Source organism: Austrofundulus limnaeus, unplaced genomic scaffold (genome assembly GCF_001266775.1).
Source record: "Austrofundulus limnaeus strain Quisiro unplaced genomic scaffold, Austrofundulus_limnaeus-1.0 Scaffold11, whole genome shotgun sequence".
NCBI classification, from domain to species: domain Eukaryota; kingdom Metazoa; phylum Chordata; class Actinopteri; order Cyprinodontiformes; family Rivulidae; genus Austrofundulus; species Austrofundulus limnaeus.
The window spans coordinates 2,768,079-2,775,513 of record NW_013952413.1 but is presented as its reverse complement, the minus strand read 5'-3'; positions in this window follow the sequence as shown (position 1 = coordinate 2,775,513).

Sequence of the window (7,435 nt, the reverse complement as noted above, 5' to 3'; positions counted from 1 at the left end):
TTAGGTAGCTACCTAAATATTTAGGTAGCTACCTAAATATTTATGTTCTAACTTAAATATTTAGGTGGCTAGCTGAATATTTAAGTTGCAATCTAAATATTTAGGTCAAAACTAAAAATTTCAGTCACAAGTTAAACATTTAGCTTGTTAACTAAATATTTAATTTGAAAGTTAAACACAGTATTTAGTTTATAAACTATGGCATTTATAAATGTATGAATCATATGGTGAAAAACTGACTTTGAAAAATAAATCTGTTCTTTTTCTCATAAAAGGCTAAATAAAACAAAAAATATTGGTAATTTTTGACTGTGTAACTTTACAAGCGGCCCCCCATAGATTAAAAAAAACTTTTTAACAATTCCACTTGCTTTCCAAGTCTGTCGAAGACCTCGACCTTCCAGCCAACCTTTCAGCTGAACTTTCCTGTGATTTCTGATGTTGAATGTGTCGAAATTTACTATAGGAACGTCTTTTTCCTCTTAAGGTGTTAACACCGACTCTTCGTAGAACCTGGTCCGTCTGTCCGACCTTTAAAGCTGCTACCTTTCATTTTATTTTTGATTTTTGATTTCTGTATTTTCTTTGTTTTAATTGTATGTATATATTTTAATGAAATGAATACATTTTCTAATTAAATTGAATTGAAAAGCGAGTAGCAGAAAATGTACGCAAATACGCATGACGTCACGAGTGAAGGCCCCCATTGGGTTGCCTTCAAAAGTTAATCAGTTGCAGAGGCACGTCCGGTGATTACTTTCTGAGAGGTTCATAAAAAGTTGAGCTTAAGATACTTTGCTAACTCTTTGCGCACAAACTTGGGTTGTTGGGTGACAACAATTCCCGCCTGACACAAAAGCAGAACTGGATGTTGTTATGCGACGCGGCTGATGTTTGAAGGTCAGTGGCTCACCTTGGCTGAAGGTGGGTAAACAGGAAGTGAGGGGAGAYGCTGGCGTTTACATTTTCCTGACAGGTGGCCTTTAGTGCTAAAGAGTGACTGACCTCTGCCACAAGCAGCACTGAATGAACGGTGACTGTGTGATAATGTCACAACAAAAAATCTTTAGGAAGTTGGCAGTTCTGAATACTAAGCTGTGAATTTTAATTGCGTGTTTTTTAGCCCACCATCACTGTTTTGTTGRTTCTTTTGCCCGCGRYCGCGGGCAAAAGAACCAACAAAACAATGATGGTGGGTTAAAAAAATCAAGAATTGAACTGAAGAAACAAACAAACACACAAGCAAACAACAAAACTTAACAAATATTGTCTTGCCTTTTTCTTTTTTTAAAAAAAACATTCAGGATAATTAGACTAAACAAGAGAAATAAAACAGTTCTTTTCCCCAAATTTGTCTTGCAGATGTTTTGCATCATCTTTGGTCCTTCAAGTGSTTCTGAATCTTTTAGTATCTTCAGCTTGTGACTTGCTGTAGCTCTCTACAGTTAGAACCTCGCTACATTTTTATGCTAATGCCAGTTAATGCCCGCTGCTGAATGTGAAGGGGCGATCGTGTTTTTGCTGTTCCTGTTTTTGTTTCTTAGCAAAATGTCTCCTGGATCGGTGCACAGATTTGGATAAACTCTCAGAAAAATCATTACATGAAAATCAAACTTTAAGAATTTAGCTTAATATGATCACTGCAGCCAATCAACATTAGCCCACTCAAAAACAGTTAGAACTCAGTAAATCTTACAGATGTTGAGCTGAAATTTAATGTAATAACTGAGAGTCACACTGATTAGATGTTCTGCTAACACCTACCCGTGTTTTTGTGTTGCTTTATTATCCTCGTGTTTCCTGTTCTGTCAGCTCTCACCTCTTCCCCAGCCATGTTTCTGTATTCTCTAGTTCTCTCACACATACCTGTCTGACAGAGGAGTGAAAAGAATTATCAGAAGAGTTGTCCAAGAGCCAAGGACCACTTGTGGAGAGCTTCAGAAACACCTGGAATTAGCAGGTACGTTTGTTTCAAAGAAAACAATAAGTAATGYACTGAACCACCATGGCCTGTATGCACGCTCACCACGCAAGACTCCACTGCTGAAGAAACAGCATCTTGAAGCTCCTTTAAAGTTTGCTGCACAACATTTAAACAAGCCTGTGTAATACTGGGAGAATATAGTCTGGTCAGATGAGACCAACATTGAACTGTTTGGATGCCAGAATACACATCATGTTTGGAGGTCAAATGGCACTGCACATCAGCCCAAAAACACCATACCAACAGTGAAGTTTGGAGGTGGGAACATCATGGTGTGGGGCTGTTTTTCAGCATATGGTACTGGCAAACTTCAAATAATTGAAGGAAGGATGAGTGGGAAAATGTACAGAGACATTCTTGATAAAAATCTGCTTCCATCTACCAGGATGATGAAGATGAAACGTGGCTGGACATTTCAGCAAGACAATGAGCCCAAACACAAAGCCAAGGAAACTCTCAGTTGGTTTCAGAGAAAGAAACTAAAGCTGCTGGAATGGCCCAGCCCAATCACCTGACCTGAATCCAACAGAAAATCTATGGAAAGAACTAAAGATCAGAGTTCATAGAAGAGGTCCACGAAAMCTTCAAGATTTGAAGACTGTTTGTGTGGAAGAATGGGCCAAAATCACACCTGAGCAATGCATGCCACTAGTTTCTCCATACAGGAGGCGTCTTGAAGCTGTCATTGACAACAAAGGCTTTTGTACAAAGTATTAGATAAATTTCAGTAAGTGTGTTCAATACTTTTTCCCTGTGCCATTCCACATTATTACAAATAACTTCATTTCTGGACATTTAGGGTTTGATTTCTTTGTATGTATGGATCACTTGGGTTGTTACCAACATCTGGTGAAAATTTCATGTCATTAGCACCTCTAGTAATATATTTACTGAGAAAAATGTTGACGTGTTCAACACTTATTTTACCCGCTGTATTTCCGGTAAAATTCTTGCCACGCTCCTCCCTTCCACTTCCTGGTTACTGGCTTTGTTTTTAGCGTAAGCTCCTAATCATACTCTGTGAAAAAGTCACAAAAGTTAAAACATCTGTGAGCTACTGGTATAAAACGTGAGTTCAGTTGTGTGCCGTTGTGTCCACTAAGCAGCAGGTACGATCGAGTAGTTAGTTTTTATCCATTTTCCTCTTGATGAGGAGTAAAGGTGACAGCAGAGGATCATAGCATTACAGGGAAACGTTAGCTCACGCTTGCGTTTGTAATCGGCATTTATAACATGAGGATATTCAAGAGCCAGCATCAGAAATGAGAAGACCGAGGTTACAAATGGGAGATGTACATTTATCCCCTTTTACTGCCAAGACGAGAGAGGAAAGACCTCCTCACAGCTAGGAGGAAGCTAACACAGCAGCCGGTACATGTAGGTGTGTTTGTGTGCRCGTGCGCGTTTGTGTTATACAGAGTATGAAATGTTTTTAGGTAACTTTGCCATGAGTTTTATGCAAAAGTAAAAACTTGTTAGAGTGTATATTATATTGTAAACAAAACAGGAGCGACGAGCGCGCCCTCCCTCCGCCCGCGTACCGAGAGCAGCAGAACCTCCGCCTGATAATCATYACGTTTTCAGTTCACCAACGTCGGGGAAAACGATCCAAACCAGACAAGTRGCCCATCAACTTGAAGCCCAGACTCTGCTAAGTGTCACAGCTCTACGTGAAAAATTCACTGAACAAGCAGCCACAGAATTGTGAAAAAGGTTACATTCTGGAACCATGAACATGAATGTCTTTCCTTTGTTTTTATGGCTTTAATTCACTTTGGAGTGTTTTTTTTCCCACTTGGCTGGACCTGTACGTCTCCTGTGTTAATGTTGGTACATGTAATATGCTAATTCTGTACCGTGGAGATCATTAAGAGTCGTTGTCGGGTGAAAATTTTTTTCGCTAACACTGTGTTGACCACAAACCGGAAGTGATCGGAGTGGCATCACGTGCTGGACCGGATGTCCGTGGCATGTAGGCTATTGAATTCCTCACATTCAAATATTCAAATATTGCTGTACTTTCTATCTGGTTGTGAACACATAATGAAGTAAACAAACACATTTAAATGCGTGCATCCTATCGGTGACCGATCCCAGAATTCATTGCACCATCAACGAATTAAACAGGAAAACAAAGACAGCAAAGTTTTTTWATTGTATGGCCGATTTTTAATAAACGTTTTTATGACGGAGTTTGGAAATTTATCATGTACCTAAGAATGGCCAGAGTCGTCATGGAAATTAAAAAGAAAAAAACAATATTAAACATAATAAACTGTCATATTTATATAATGCTTTGTACTTTAAGCACATTTTCAATTAAACTAAACACTTTTTAATATTTTTCTTATTAAAAATCTCTGAATTTACTGTTCAAATACAGGTTGACACAGACTAGGAAGCGAAATCAAGAGTGGCTAGCATCTGCTGCCGTCTACATCAGCTGTAACCCATGAATTGACACACAACCATCGTATGGTTTGCCCGCTCGTCTCYCTCAAGCTCCCATTTGTTTTAGTTACTTTGTTTTTTGCTGCCACGTCAGCTTTTGTTTAATAAACTTTCTGAATATTTAAACTCCTCTTGCCTACCTGCATTTAGATCTAACTGCACTGTGACCTTACAACACTTAACCTATCGAATCAAAGGCTATTACAAACTTGATCCAAACAGCTATAACTTTGTCTTTTATCAGCAGGGCCGGCCCTAGACAAATTGSCAYGTTTGGAAAGATTTCAGGTGRCGCCCCTCATGAAMATTTCAAATACATTCACATAGCAAATTTATTAGTTTTGTCTTCGGTATGTTTTATCTTTAGAAACSAGGTTGTCCAATTAAAATGTTCAATATAAATCAATTAAAACAAAATTCTATCAGCTGAAAACACTGAAAAACACCTGCTCATGTTAACAAAATTTTTTTTGGCACTTTATAACACCTCGTAGAAACAAAACCGCTGAGAAACACTCAGAGCAATTTATCTTCATTAACGTAAGTGTTCTACAGATATCAACTATACTTTGATAAAGTTATAAAATTGTTTTTTTTCTTCTATTTGTGATGCCCCCTAGATGTACAGTGCCCTTTGCATTCGCCTACACCGCCTATGCYACRGGCCTGCCCTTTTTATCAGCATAAGATACTCTTAGTACAGTCTTTCAAGGAATGCAATGTCTTTAATATCTTGTGTATTTTTGCAGTTAGACCCCTTCAACAACCCGTTTTTTTTTTACTTCCTGTTGACCATTTGACAGTTAATGCCACAGCAGGTCCTGAGCACATAAACTACCTTTTGTTTTTCTGCCACATCTATGGGCTGGTTGTGTTGCCCCAGATCCTCCAGAGACACAGAAAGTTGTCAGACAATCACTGCAATAACAGAGAGATTGCATCTTTTTACGAGTTCTCTGCTCTTGAACTCTTCGTGCCACCGAGATTTGTTTCAAAATACCATTTTTGTGTGTGTCTGTGCAAAACATTTGTTTGAGGCTYAAGGTGGCACAAATCCTCACAGGAGTAAAAACGATGCACAGGATATGGAAGCCGCGCACCGAGCAGTGAGGACAGAACCGTCATTACTTTTGTTCTGCAGACCTGGTCTTTGGTTGGATGGGGGGGGAAAAAAAGAAACAATGTTTGCTCTGGGACAGCCTGGAAAATGTCTTTTTCCCAGGGGCGGTGTGTTATGAGCTGAACAGGAGGCCAGTTTGTGACAGACCGGGTTTCTCTCTCTTCGCCTGCTCACGTTGACTAATAACTGAAAGCTGCACACTTCCTCCACTGCTGTGGGAGGAACGAACATCTTTCGGCGTGGGAAAAAAAAACAAGGCAGGCAGCAGATGTTTAAAATAAATAAATTTAGGACGGCTCTATTAGGGGGAAGGGAGGTTAAACTGCTGCCGATGTTACAGAAGTCTGCGAGCGAGAAAATGTTYGTTAAAATGACATAAATTACAATCTGCCAACATCAGTTTCTAGAAGCCGCTGTTTATTCRATATTTAGCAGACTGAGCTGGATTATGGACAGAAAAAAAGTATTATTTGACGAGGAAAAATAATAATAACACACGACACCAGGAGAACCTGCAGAGTGGTGCATAATATGAGAACAGGATGTCTTGAAGTGTAAATATGAAAAAGAGAAAGCAGGGTTTACCAGCACATTGAACAGGAATAGAGTCATGAATAAGTGATGATAAAATACATAAATAACTGCATGTGCATGACGTTCGATGCTCTGTATGTTTGGTAAACAGTTTTTCCCTCCTAGACTTCATGAAACACTTGATGCTGATATTTACCATCAAGTACAACCATGATTTTACTTAAGGTAAAAAACCAACAAAATACCTTAAAAATGAAATATTAATTTCTCTCACAAACGGTTGTTTGTTTTATTTATGGTAAAAAACTTTGTAAATCGTAACATGCTTTAAAAAATTTCATTCAAGCGCACAAAAGTYAAAGTGTTTCAAATTAAAAGGTTCWTTCAGAAGCAGAGGTCAGAGAAAGGTTAGAGGGAAAAAATGTAACAAATACATCATAAAATAATGTTTTTGTTTTTCTTTTAGCACATAATGCTGTGTACCAGTGTGCCTTTTGCACAAATTTGAAGTATGCTTACTTAATTATCTGAGATATTTAATGTGTTTATTGTTCTCGACCCCGTTTGAAGCATTGTTTTTGTCTTTGCGGTACGGCAGCTTTGTCCCGTCTACTTAGACAAATTTCTCCATCGGGAGACAAATAAATTAAATTATTTTATTTGATCTTATCTAAAATGTAAAAAAAAAGACGTAAAATGAGAACAGTTGTTAACAGGAAGGCAGGACACAGAACTAAAACAAATGAAACAAACAGGAAGTGGAAGGAAGAAACAAGAGAAAAGATCATCTTCAAAAAGAAACGATAGAAAAAAAATCACTTTTACTGATGAATGTATAAAATAGGAATAAAAACATGAAAGTCACAGGTTATTTTTTATCATTTCAAATATTTTAATTTACATCTGATTTTTATGCACATGTTTATCAACACAACTAAAAGTCACAGATTGAATTTACTCTGAAATTGTTTGTTTTTTCCTCACTTTCAGTCACTTAGAGGTCAAAATGTGAATAAATGAAGGAGGCAGCCTCTTTATTCTTTCACCCTCCATCACTGGAGTAAACAGGACTGTTTACACACTCTGTGTGTGTTTGTTCAGAACTACACTAGGCCTGTGTGTGGGGATGTGTTTGAGTTTTTATGTGTTTGTACATATGTGTGTGTGGGTGTGTGAGTATGTGCATACAGTCGGCTCATGTATGTGTGTGTGTTTGTACATAGGTAGACTCACAAGTGTGCATTTGAGTGTATGATGTGTGCACATACAGTAATGTGTTTGTGTGCACGTGTGTTTGTGTGTACATAAATTAGTGTGTTTTTGTGTGTGCGTGTTTGTGTGTACAT